At 46.6% G+C, this 13,720-nt stretch overlaps 1 long non-coding RNA gene across 1 annotated transcript in view; it reads right to left on the reverse strand.

Annotated features, from left to right (window-relative positions):
• Positions 1-12,203, reverse strand: part of LOC140846128 (uncharacterized) — a 42,229-nt gene extending 30,026 nt beyond the window's left edge. The window contains exons 1-2 of the long non-coding RNA XR_012125038.1: positions 11,884-12,203; positions 11,578-11,781 (exon numbers count right to left, since the gene is read on the reverse strand). This is a non-coding gene — a long non-coding RNA (uncharacterized lncRNA). The remainder of the gene's footprint in view (positions 1-11,577; positions 11,782-11,883) is intronic.
• Positions 12,204-13,720: the final 1,517 nt, after the last annotated feature.

Genomic DNA, 13,720 nt, shown 5'->3' on the forward strand with positions numbered 1-13,720 from the left:
CCTTTTCAAAGAAATGTGGTGATTCATATAAACAGCCCTAAACATGTGACTATCCTTGACCTAGCCATTCTACTCCAGGAATTTATCCTAAAATCTCAGAAAAATGCTCAAAGATTAACCACAAAATCATTTATTGTAACAATATTTCTAATAGAGAAACTTGTTAATGGCCTTGAAGTCCAACAATAGAGTCCAGTAATATGTGACATATACAAATACAGCACCATGCAAATTATTCAGAAAGTTTTATATACACAGAAACTCATATACAATAGAATCCTATTTATGATGATGATTCTCAAATGGTGCTCCAAGGCACCCCAGTATGCCACAGCAAATTCAGAGGATGCTACAGGATATTTTTAATTTTTGAGGGAAACATAGTAATACTCAGCGATATTGGAAGCCACATGAACTACCAGCTCAGATGAGTTCAGTGTCAACTCTAGATCATTCTACATTCTTCTGCAAAGGAGATGAGGGGTGATTTTTGTGTTTCCCATTGTTCTTGTTTGTTTAATAAGCACACTAAATACCAAGGTGTCCTCGTACTTGGCTGCTGCGGAAGAAGCAGACAGGCTGAGCACTTACTCCCCAGCTGCGCCTGCATCCTCACCGCAGCTCCCCTGGACACCGATGAAAGCTTGCGAGGGCAGCAAGATGCATGGTTCCCAGAGACGGCGGGTCTGGCAGAGGCAGCCTGTCCTGCAGAGGCACCAGGCCCCCGGGGAGGCTGGACCAAGGACACCAGAATGGCCAGCCCTGGCCACAAATCCCTTCAGTGGTGAATGGAAGCCACACAGTCACTGGACATCAAGAATCCACAGAGTCATTTTGGGGCTCTGCCCTCCTAGTCCCACCGGATTCATGTGCTTCCTAGGAAGGAACAGAGCTTCCACTTTCCAGGAATCGCTGACTTCCTCATCACCTCCTCTGTCTGGTGCAGTTTTGACTCTCTGCCGCCTCCATGCCATCATGCCAGGACATGGGACCATCTCTGTAGATGCCTCACGATCTGGGATTTGTCACCTGCCCTTGGGTGCCAAGACACGGCCGTCTCCACTTGAGGGTGATGGCTGAAAACTCTGCCTCTTGCTTTCCCTATGTGCTCTGCCTTTTTTCCTAAAATCCTCTCCTACAACACAGGCTTGGGGCTTTTAGAGAAACCAACAATTGCGATTTCTGCCTGCAGCCTGGCCATGCAGTTCCACTGAGGCAATGAAGCCCCAAGCCTGTTACCTGCTTGAAAGGGAAGAAGGTGTGTGTCGGGGAGAGGGGGGAACCAAGACAAATGAGGACTATCTCAAAACAGGATTCAGCCCACAGGCAATATCTGTTCAGCCATGATGACTTGATGTGTTAGCAAGGCCACAGTGAGTGGTATTTCACCCACTGACCTCCAGATTCAAGTCACACCATCAAACAGCGAAGAGCATGGCTGCTCCAGGAAGAGGGATGCGGAGACCTTCAGGCTCAGCATGGCGGGAGCTCCTTGCACACAGGCTTCAGCCCGTTAGAGCTGAGCCGTAACTGATCACCGCAGCACATCAATGTGAGTGAGGTCCCTTCCAAAGCTCTGTACAAACTGACTTCATAATGAAATATGAGCTTGTGACGTTTCTCATTTTGTACTATTCTGACATTTCTTGCAATGTGATTAAAATATAATAAGATCAAATAGAAAATACTATTTGCTCAATCACCTCCAAACCTAACACAGTCAATAGTCCAATTCCATCCAGGAAGAAAAGTCATTTCCAAGACTCCATAAAGAAGCCTACATTTAAATTTCATGTTCTCTGCTGTTACTGTGAAAAATTACATGTTTTAAATATAGGACAAATACAGGGCAGGCCAATTCTTGTTATAATAAATTTTATTCCAACATTCTCAGTAAATAAAATCTCCAAGCCCTAGCCAATGAATGGCTGCTTCAAGGTTCATTCAATAATACATAATTCCACTCCAAATAATAATTTGCTCAATTCCTTTGTAGTCTAATTCAAGCCCCATTTCCATTGAGAAAGTCCAGATCCCAACAATCATTTTCTTCTCCCAGACGTCAGAGAACATAAACAGCCACAAAGTGTGCCCAGCTGTTAGGCATACGCACCTTCTCTTCTCAGCCCCAAAGGGCAGCTCCTCAAGGTCAAGGGATACTCTGCCTGCCCTTTAACATCATCCAGCAGGCCTGGATGCTGGGCACCTGGCCCAGTGCTAGACAGGCTGCTGGTGCTTGACGGCTATTTCCTGATTGAAAGAGCCTGTGATGATGGCAATTAACCCACGGCAGGCTTCCTAGCCATCCATCTCCTGCACTTCTAGTCCACATCACACCAGTCATTTCTAGTGAAGACATTATGTTATCCTCTGAGACCTCGACACACACAATCATTTTACACATTGTCAGCGGCATCTATTAATTTTCTTACTGTCAGAGACAGTTAAGGGAGCCTTTGTGGAAACATCTGAGGATTTGTAAAACAGAAGCGTGCTTGTTTGGTTTCCTCTGACATATGACATATGGGTTTAGGAACTGTGCAATTTTAAGTACTAGAGTGAGCTCCAAGACTTATGGATAATAGACTCCAGGGGGTAAGAACACAACTTAGAGGGGATCATTTTCTCAATTCACTAGTAACTTTCAATCCACAGGCCATCTGAAGAACAAACTTAAATTTTCAGGTTGGATTCTTCTAGATCCAGGACCATCTCCAACCCCCAGCAAACCACAGGCTCGCCTAGCCTCTAGACCTAAATGCCTTAACAATGCCAAGCAGGTCTCCCCAAATTTTTAAAAGGATCTATGATGACTGGATGGAAGAGGTGCCTGACATAGGTCAGCTTCTAGAATACCAACCTCCGGCACAAAGCCTGGGTGTCCAAGTAGAACACTAGCCCTTAATGTTCATTTCCACCTGCTTTTGGCTGTAGCCCCAGGACATAACACTACAAAATAAAATCACTGACTTCTAGCACTGGGAAGATCCTGAGAACCAGCATGTCCTGTGTGTCAGTTAGAAAGTACCTGATGCAAGAAATCAGAAAAGCCAGCTCAAATTTACCTGCATGACAAAGGAGATTCATTGACTCATGTCTCCAGGAAGTCCACCTCCTTTTCTTCATGATCCTGTCTGCTCTTCTGTCCACCATGTGTTAATTTTATCTTCAGATCAGCTTCCCTCGTGGTCAAAAATGGCTGCCAATAGCAAGCAGGACTCCATGCTTCACTTTTCACATCCAAAGAGAAACAAAGTGCCATTTTTCAGACCACTGAACTAAAGCCCTAAGCTTTCTCCTAATTGGACATTTCTCCATCTATCTCCAGCAAGTGGGGACTGGGCTTTCCCTGACTGGCTTCGACCAATCAGGGCAACTGAAACCATGAGGCAGCTAGACCTGGAAAATGTGGAATAGATGCTGCCAAGCAACCATAACATCTGTTTCCCCTGCTTCTAAGCAACATGGCACTTAACCTCCAACCCAGTGGGACCTCATCCCATTCCTGTCACTTCTGCCCTCTTCCATGGAAATGGCCTCAGGGTCCAGGAGCACTATTTGCAGTGTCATTCAGTCTAAACCAAATCTCAGGAATCCTAGACATACTGAGAATCACTCATCTCCCATACAGGATTGTGAATCAGGAAATACCAGGCTACTTTGGACACAAATTCCTCTATTAACCAGGACGTGTCCATAACTCTGGCATGGGCCACTGGCCACGTTTGCCCTCAAGAGGAGCCAGCACCTGCTCTGGTATCATGAGTGGACTGATCCAGTCTTGGAATTAATTACGTTGCTCTAGTGACTGACGCTTACTGCCTACAAAGGACCAATCATCAGCTTGGGCCACAGAATTGAGTCTTGACTAACTCTCTTCACACATTCACTTGAATAACCAATGAGTCCCTCATGACAGCTCCTTGAGCCCTCTGGGCCTCCTCCATGCATTCCCTGACTCCTGCCAACTATGACCCCCATGAATTTCCCAGGCAGTCCTTGCTCATGAGGAATGCCTGCTTGGCATCTAAGTATAGGGTATGACCAGAACCCCAGGCAGGAGGTCCCCTAACCACCACATACATCTGGGTCCCTGTCTCTCCATGTGTCGTGTGCCTTCTGCATTAATTTATTGAACAATCATGACTCACCATCTCCCCCAACTACTGGGAAGAATATAAACAGACACCTCTAGTGCTTCTGAAGATAGAAAAAGTGGAATCCAGAAAAAGAGGGGGAAGCAGGTGATCCAAGCAGTGCCAAGAGCCAGAATTAGGCCAGGAAACCAGGCCCTCTGGCCCTCGGTCCAGTGCCTCTTAAACCTCAGAGAACTGCCTCCTTCAGCACCCAAGGTAGCCCATGGCAGTACTTCTGGAAGAGAAGAGGCAGTTTGGCAAACGCACTGCCCACCACAGCCAGGGCCCAAACCAGCCAGAGGCAGCGCTTCCCGCTCCGGTCTCCTCAGAAGTGCTTGGCACTACGTCCCCTGCCCGCCGGCAGCCAGGGCTGGACAGAGCCCACACCCTCGCCCGGCCCAGAGGTAACTGCACAGAAGGACAGAGCCCCAGCAAATCCAATTTGCCCTTCCCCTTACAGTCTGCTTGGAGATTTCTTCTGTAGCACCTTGGGTTATCAGTGAATCGAGCCTTTTTCTTCCTCCTGCATGCCCAGCTCCTAGCCCAGCCTTCCTGGAAAACCAAAGTTGCCTCTTTGCTTTGGGAGGATACAGGGCAGAGTGCTTTGGGATCAGAGCGGCCCAGGTTCAAGACCTGTGCCACCATTTTATTCATTCACTTACTGAATCACTGAACTCACACATGTACCCTGAATGCCAACTATGTATCAGGCACTGTTCCAGGAGCTGGGACCCAGTACAGAACAAGCCAAAGGGTCCACCCTCCTAGAGCATCTCATCTCCCAAGACCATGCTACGGGTGAGCCTTTTTGGGGTCCAAATCCTTTGCAAATCCAAAGAAAGCCTTAGACTCTCTTCAAAAGGATGCACATACACACAGGCCCACAAGATTGCATGACTTTTCAGAGAGCTGGTGGGTCCCTGAAACTCACAGGTAGACCCCTTGGGATCTGAGAACACCAGGTTAGGAAACTTTGAGCAAAGAGAAATCGGATACAAGGCCCTCTTTAATGGGTAAAGTTCTCTAAAGGGTATGGTCAAATGCCACCATGATCTGTTGAATTCCTTGAACAGATCATAATCACATTCAACCTGAGTCCTCAGATCTCGACTTCCCTGCATTCCAAAGTCAGAGTCTTACAGGTGAGGTTCTTAAGATAAAAGAGTAGAAGAAATCTGAATTCTGGAATGTGAACTACCTGCCCTATGGGATTTGGGGTAGAACATCCATATCAGACTTGCAAATGGTCTTTTCCTCACATACATGGGTAACAATTTTTTCCAGGTGAGCACGAGTACATCTCATTTTATGCACTCCCTGTGCCCCTGAAAAGTTGAACCTGAATCAAAACCTTGCAAAAAAAACCCACTTAAAATGCACTAAGGGAGCTCACTACTCTATAAAAGCTGGCAACGAATCCTTCTGCAAACCAAGGGAAACTTTGGAATGAGTAAATTATTTCCCCTCTTTGTTAGAGCGGATTTCTGTAGAATGGGTACCTAAGTGAAGGATGCCCCTGGGGTGGTGGGAGGAGGAATAATTTAAGGCAAAAATTTTCTGTCTATCATGTATCTGTGGCGCTAAGAAAGGTTTTTCCTAGAAAATGTTATTTTTTTATTATCTATGGCAAAGACCAAAATAACCAGTTCATGATCAATCCTTTGAGAAGAGGACAAGGACACCAAGGGATCGACTTCATCGCAGAGGCATCCACCAGGGTGGACCGTGCAGGGCAGGGCCGGTGCTCAGGTGACTGTGAGGCCAAACTGGCACTGGGCTGCAGCCGGCAAGCCCCTGACCAGCTACGGCCTAGGCAGTGTCGGGGCTCGTGCCACAGCAGAGCCCTGGGGGCCAGCCATGGAAGAGCCTGAGTGTGAGGGTCAGAGAGGCCATCAGGGAGTCCTGGACAGAGTCCTGCCAGGCAGGAAGGGAGGCGAGCTGGATGAAGCCAGAGGCAGAGGGTGGCGATAATAACAAGAGAAGGGTGCATAGTCACATGGCTGGCGAGGGGTAAAGGACCCGTGTTCCCAAAGTAAAAACAGAGATAAGATTATGCCATTACACAGACAATTCAATCGGGAGGGACAGCCATTTAGGAAGAGACAGCTGACCTGCAGCTGAAATTAAAACTGCAATCAAGTTGAGAGAGCCACGCTGCTCAAAAGCAGCCACACCAGCAAGGAGCCCTCCCCTTAGCTGAGTGTCCCCAGCCCAGGGCCATGGTCAGTACTGTGGTGCACTCAGTTCAACTTCTCAGGGGGAAGTTCACACCCAGCTTGAGAGGGTGCATAACCCATCAGGATGCATAACTTTGCCAAAGAGGTGCCAGGCACAAAGTAGGTATTCAATAAGTGTTGGTCAGATGGGTCACTGAACTGGTCAGCCCACACTGCCTGTTTCTGGACTGCCTGAGAACTGAGAATGGTTTCTAAGTGTTTAAAAAGAGGAGGGGGTAAAGAAAACTGTGGGGCATAGAGTATGTGTATCCCACAAAGTTCACACTATTTATCTGACCCTTTAGAGAATAGGTTTGCCAACCCCTGAACTAATAGATTAGCTGTAAGCATTCCGAATTTAAGACTCGCCCTTGTATTTTTCTATCTGCTTAGGCACTATGCCTGCTGCACCTACTTCGCTGTCTGAGCCTACTGGTTGCTTGATGAATTTTCAGAGCCCTTCTTGGCCTTCCGTTTGGAGGACAGTTCAGGAGAGGTGACTCAACATGCCTCCAGAGAAAGAACATGGGCACTCTGCCAGAGTCTCAGAATGGCTGTCTTGGCAGAGTGGGGGTTAGGAGAGGGTCACCGTGATTTGGGGAAGCTGAGGAAGTTCACTTCAATTAGCATTTGCTAAAGGTTCAGGTGCCAAGCTCTGGGTGAGATTCCACAGGGAAGAAAAAGGTGACAAAGGCCTCATTCCTACAGAGAAGACAGATACCAAATCTAATAAACAACAATATATCATAGAGATGGGGGTCAGCAGACTGTGTGCAGAGAGTGCCCCATGGGGCCTCGAAGGTTTCCCGAAGAGGCCACCTTGCAGGTGAGCCTAAAGATGGCAGCATTCCAGAAAGCAAAAAAGGGGATGCACTCTCGGCGGAAGATCCGGCTTGAACAGAAGTACAAAGACAGAAGGAAGCAGACAAGGGCCAGGGAAAGGCAGGGCCTCTGGACAGGAGGTAGAGAGGAAAAGGTCAAGATGTGACTTCCTTTGGGTCCCCCCAGAAGCAGACCCTGAAGTGAAACTCGAGTACACGTAGTATATTTGGCAGGCGGTCCCAGGAAACACCAGCCCTGAAGGCTGCTGGAGCTCAGCCCTCCTGGCCGCTCTGGGGGGCAAGGCAGAACATGCACCACACAGTCATCCCACCCAAGGGAAAAGGAGGCTGGGGCATTTATATGCCAATGACCACCAGTCACTGAGGTCAATTGCTTACTGAGGACAGCTCTGGGGGATGAGGGGGGCATTAATGTCCCAGCACTTCTAGCCGCTCCTGTGCCCTGGCAAAGAAGGCTTTGCTACCAGCACCCAGTGTTTGCACATCTAAGCGGTGGGCCCTGAGACAGAGATGCAGATGCTGGCAGGTGGAGGGTAGGCCAGTGTACTAAGACTGCAAGGCCTGGAGGATGCGAGCAGGGCACGCACAGCCTCTGCTACAGGTGGGTGCTGTCTGTGGCAAGCCTAGGCTGCGTCTCTGCAGGGATCTACTGGTCTACAGGGGAAGGGGAGCAAAGAAGGTCTCTCAGCCTGGGTGTAGCACAGCTACACTTTAGAGTATGCTTCAATCGGACAAGTGAGTACATGGGAGAATTCTGTAACCTTCCAGAAGGGTGAGCGGGGATCAGAGTGCGGCCAGGATATCAGGGTGGAGAGAAGGGAATGCACACGTGCAGGCCATCAGTGGGGACTCCCACGGCTCCAGCAGGCAGTCAGCTGAGAGAAATAGCACAGAGAGGAGAGGGGGCAGGTGGCCAGATGGGAGGGGACTCTGCAGGGGCGCTGGGTTTGACAGTCACCTTCATGGCAACTAGAAATGAGTCTGGAGCTCCAGGCAGAACACCAGATCGAAAACTCACTGAGAGATCATGGCAAGAAGGTCAAGAGACAGCCAGACCACCCAGGGAGAGGATTCAGAGAGAAGAGACAGAGGCTAAGACCAGAACTCTGAACAATACTTGTGTTGATGAAGAGGAGGAAAAATGTTAAAAAAAAAAATCAGTAAAGCAGGAGAAAAAGTTGGGAACCTAGGAAAGAAACACCAAGTAGAGGATTTTTAACATCTCAGTCTTCCTCTACATGGGGTCCATGTCTGGGCCCAGTACACTTATGTCCACAGGCAGCCGGTAGGGATCCCACCGCCCATGATGGGCCTGACTCTGAGCTTCCCAGGACCGTGGATACTGTCAACTTTAGCATCCTGAAATTCAAGTGCACAGGTTGCTGGATAGACTGGGAACAACCACCGCCCCTGCCCCAGCACCAAAGTGCTCACAGAACACAGTGAGCATCTTGTGGGGGAGGTGCCCCGCCACTTTCAGTGATTCCCAAAGGGCACTGTGAACTCACAAAGGGTAAGAAGCACTGCTCTAAATAACCAGCGAGGCAGCAGGCACTCTGAACTCGAGCTCAGCCTCAGCCAGACGTGGGAGCAAGGAGACCAGACCCGCTGAATGAATGGGGATGGAATTTTGCCTACACTTTGCAGAGGAAAACCACCGGAACCACAACACTTGGCCCGCCATTGCCACCGGCACATCTCTGGAGAGAGTTTCGTTCTTGCGTGAAAGTTTGCTCCTGTGTCTGCCCCAAGATCACTGCCAGCTGGCTTATCTGCTATGCGGAGCTGCAGACAGAGCCACCAGCCAGCGAAAAGATTACCATGAATCCTCCCTCAGAGAACAGAGAGCCTTCTGATATGGGAGTGGAAAAAAAAGGAAAAAAGGAATAAAGCTCCAATTTAAAAGCCTTCTCACACGAGGAAGTTAGTGCGACTGCTGGGCAGCTTGATGCTCGAGGAGACAGCCATTTTTTGCCTGCATTTTATATCAGGTGTTCAAGGCTCTCTGGGTCTGTCCTGTGGATCACAAAGACTATTGTGCGGAAAACCACATTGCTTCTCCAAATAGGGCACAGAGTCTGAGCATCCCAATTTCTGCCTGCTGGTCTTACCAGCAGCTCCTGGTTTCAAAGTGGTTCTCTGGGTGTTGCTTTCTAAATCCACAAGAGAACCACATGTGCCTAAATCTACTCCATAGCCCAGGTACACAGCAGAGGTGTCAGGATCTGAAATCATTCTTGGACTCCAGAGAAAAGTACCCAACTTTGGTGTTCACCCTGCCTCAGAAAGCACTTACCACACCTGACCCAGAAAGCCATCATGCCTGCCACTGGAAATGAGGAACTGTGATCCCCAGCGGGGCTGGGAATCATGCTAAACAGCAAACATGTGCTGGGGACATTTATAAGGAGAGAAGAAACAGTGCTTGCTCTCATCACAGCTCTGACACTGGTTAAATCTCTGGGATTGTTTCCTCCTCAACAGAGAATATCAAGAGATCCAGACAATATGACCCCAATGTGTCTTCCATCATTGACATGCTGGACAATTGGCCTCCTGGGAGCTGATTTGTGCCACTCTCTGGGGTCTGTCATCCTTGCCCAGCTCGCTAAAAAGCTAATGCAGCTGACAGCACCATCAGAAGCTAAACCAGAGTGGGACCAATGGTGCCTCTTGCTCTGCCTGACACAAAAGCCATCTGCTAACCTTTTGGGGGTTACAGATGGTCTCAAGGGTTCGTGTCCATAAGCAAGGATTCCCATTTCCATTTGTTTTAAAAAACTACATAAAATAATTTTTTTAAATTAAAGAACTACTTAATACACATTAAGAGAGTAAGAATGGCAGTTAGTGGAGATCAGATGAACCTGCTAACAAATCAGTTCCTTCATCAATTTGTGACTTAGCTGATCAATGCTAAACTGCCATAATGGGTTTGATCATTATACTCTTTTGAAATGTCCTATTCTTAGAAATAGGTTATTTAATTTATACTCATAATGGGACATTGGTTAAAGTCAGGAAGCATAAGAAACACTCATGTTAAAATACAAAAAATTAATGAAGACTGTAAAAAATGATAATAGTTCTGCAAAATCACCCTAGGATGATTTTTGCAAACTAAGTAAGATGCAACCATCTGATCAGAAATCACATATAGTACATCTAGGCATCTTTAGTATTTCAAAATTTGAATGTTTAAAAAGAAAATATAGTGACAATTATATCCAATTTGGCTCTTCATTTGTTGAGAATAAAGACGTTCACACATGCAATATGTTATTGGTGGCAAAGTGCTTACAAGTAACAGCATGAGGCCATCTCTCGTCATTTAAAACATAATGTAAACATTGTCAAAATAAAGCATTTATGTTTTTTAGTGCAAAATGCAAGAACCCAAAACACCAGGTCATGAAAGCAGCTTTTGCCTTTTGGATATTGAACCACATAGCTGAATTCATGCATTTTAATATATATTCAGTCCCCAACAAACATGACAGATGTCATAATTTATTTGGCAAAGCATGCTTCTTCTTACATAACTAAAAATAAATTAACTAATGCCTGCAAAGCACTTACTATGGGCACCTAATATACAGCAAACACAAAAAAATGTTAGCATTATTTTTACTATTAAGATATTATCAGTCTTTAAATGGGAAAAAGACTAATTTTCTAATACATAGTGAATATCCTTAAATGCTATTGAGGAATAAATATGATAAACTTTAATATTGATCTCATTTTTTAATTATGTCTTTTTTATATACTACTCAAAAATGATTAAGTAATTTTTTAAATTCTTTGGGGTCTTAGAGATTAAATTACTGCCAAGAAAAGAGAGAAAGCCACCCTCACTGAGCCACAGTCCTGGTGGGCCCTCCGCGCTCTCCCCCAGTCCCCACTCCCGCTATGCGCCCTGGGAGGCTGACCCACCGACACCGCAGAGTGGATTTCCCCTCCCACTGGCCTCAGGGCAGCCAGCAGAAGGCATCAGCGGATGTGAGGGTAAGAGGGAGACAGATGAGAGTATCTGCTCCCCCATCTCCTCTCCTTCAGGCAGCAATTCTACAATAGCGACGTTTCTACCTACAAGTACAATCAAACAGTTTTCCTGTCTAGAGCTTTCACGGGTTCCAGGAACAGCTCCTTCCCTGTCCCCTCCCAGGCCAGGGAGGTGCTGCTTCACTACTTACTGAGCATCTCCCAGTCCTTCTGTCGGTCCCTGCATCCTGCTCCTGCCTCTACAAACAGGCCTCTCATTAACCTCTCTCTAGCTGCTCTTCTGAATGTGCCATATTTCTCTTGACTTTTATATTTGGTCCAGGAAGTGGCCTCAGGAAACAGACCCTAAAAATGAGATTTGGGTACTGGGTTACTCACCTACTGAAGAGCGCATGGGTGAGCTTCTTTCTAAGGGTGGATGGGGTAGAGACGATCCGCGGTAAGCAGCGGCCCTGCGGTTCTTCCAATCGCTGGTCAAGCACGTGACGGTGGAAGAAGAAGGAAGGAGACGAAGTGTTGGGAGCTGAGGCGGCTCTGGCGCTTTGTCACTATAGTGATGATGGTATCGACTGCCTCTGACTGCTGCAGGGAGAAAAGGATGAAATGAAAACCCTGAATTCCTGAGTAAAATGATCGGGTCAAACATCAGGAAGACTCCGCGGCAGTTATGAAGGAGTCCCTCACCATCTGCAGCCGCGGAGCAGACACGGCTGAGGATCGGGCATAAGGCCTAAGGACGAGCACTGCGGGGCTCTAGTACCGATGGATGTGCACCTCTGCTTCTCGCCAAGGCAGCGGCTCAACCGGGAGTGGTTTGCCTCTCGGGATACTCGGCATGATCTGGAGATATTCGGGGTTGGTTGTTATGGGCTGTGAGGGATACTGCTGGTATCTAGTGGATACAGATCGCAGATGCTGTAATCCCAAAACGTACAGGACAGGCCCCCACACACATAACAATTATTTAGCCCAAAATGTTAGTAATGCTGAGTTTGAGAAACTGCATTAAGATAAGGGCGCTGGTCAAGAAGATGTAACACCCTGAGACATGCAATGGGGGCATTTAGGTAGATGAGAATTGTGAATCCCTAAATCTTCTTGAAATTTCCTTGCTGGCGTAAGCAGATACTCCTTCATCCTCATACAAGAAAATCAAATTTCCAAAAAAATCTGGTATGCAGTTACTGATCTAAAAAATCCTAGGGCACAAAAATAATCAGAAGCCATTTGTTTTCACAGGGCAGGGACAGCAGTATACCTTCACTTAGCCTTACCCAGTTACGTCAACTCTCCTGTCACAACATAGTCTTGTCTTGCTTTCCCACAGAAAATCATAAGAGTCTATTATATTGATAATTATGTTAATTGGGCCTGTTGAGAAGAAATGAGTAAGCACCCTCAATCCCACTCAAGGGTGACCCTGAAAGACAATGGTGAGATGGTGAGGGGAAGTCCTCCCAATGGGCAGAAACTCCGGAAACACAGTGTCTACAAGGAAGGAGAAAGAGCCTCATAAATCTACAGATTAGTCAGTTGCTAATACGTCGACAACTGGTCAGAAACACACAAAGAACAAGACTGAAACTCTAGTGACTCAGACGGGCCTCTCAGAGTGAATTCAGAGCAGAGGTGCCTCAGAGATGTCGCAGGTTTGCTTCCAGACCACCAAAACAAAGCAAGTATCACAATAAAGTGAATTTTTTGGTTTCCCAGTACATATAAAAGTTACCTCTACATTATACTATAGTCTATTAAATGGGCAAGAGCACCATATCAAAAATACAATGTACACCTTCATTTAAATGACTGTAATGGGGTATGTGGTGGGACTTGATAAGAGGGGGAATGTAGAAACCACAATGTTGCTCATGTGACACCTGAGCATAAGACTGTATATCAATGATAGCTTAATACAAAATAAAAATAAAAATAAAAAATACAATGTATATCTTTATTTTAAAAACTTCATTGCTAAGAGATCTTAACAATCATCTGAGCTTTCAAGGACCCATAATCCATGATCACAGATCACCAGAACAAGTATAATAATAATGAAAAAACTTTGAAATATTGCAAGAATTACCAAAATGTGACACAGAGACACAAAGTGAGCAAACGCTATTGGGAAAATGGCACCAATAGACCTGCCCTTCCTAAGGTTGCCACGAATCCTCAATCTGTAAAAAATGCAATGTCTGTGAAATGCAATAAAACAAGGTATGTCTGTATGTATGTGTGAAGGTATCTATGTCCCCAGATATCCTTACTCAAGGGCATTCATGGCACTAAACTCTCTCAAGAATCAGATGGATGAAATGACCTGTCTTTGTGTTTGCCAGTCACCCATCCACCGCCTCTGCTCACCCCCACCCCCCAGCACTTACTCAACAGGCCTGCGTGAAAAGTAGCCATGGAGACAGGAACAAAGGCTTTGCACATTCTCAACAATATCTTGATGCTGTATGAACAAACGTGTAGGTCACATCACCAGGTTAAAAAAAAACCAGTTAAGGTGCTGGCA

The sequence above is a fragment of the Manis javanica genome, chromosome 14, assembly GCF_040802235.1.
Source record: "Manis javanica isolate MJ-LG chromosome 14, MJ_LKY, whole genome shotgun sequence".
NCBI lineage: Eukaryota > Metazoa > Chordata > Mammalia > Pholidota > Manidae > Manis > Manis javanica.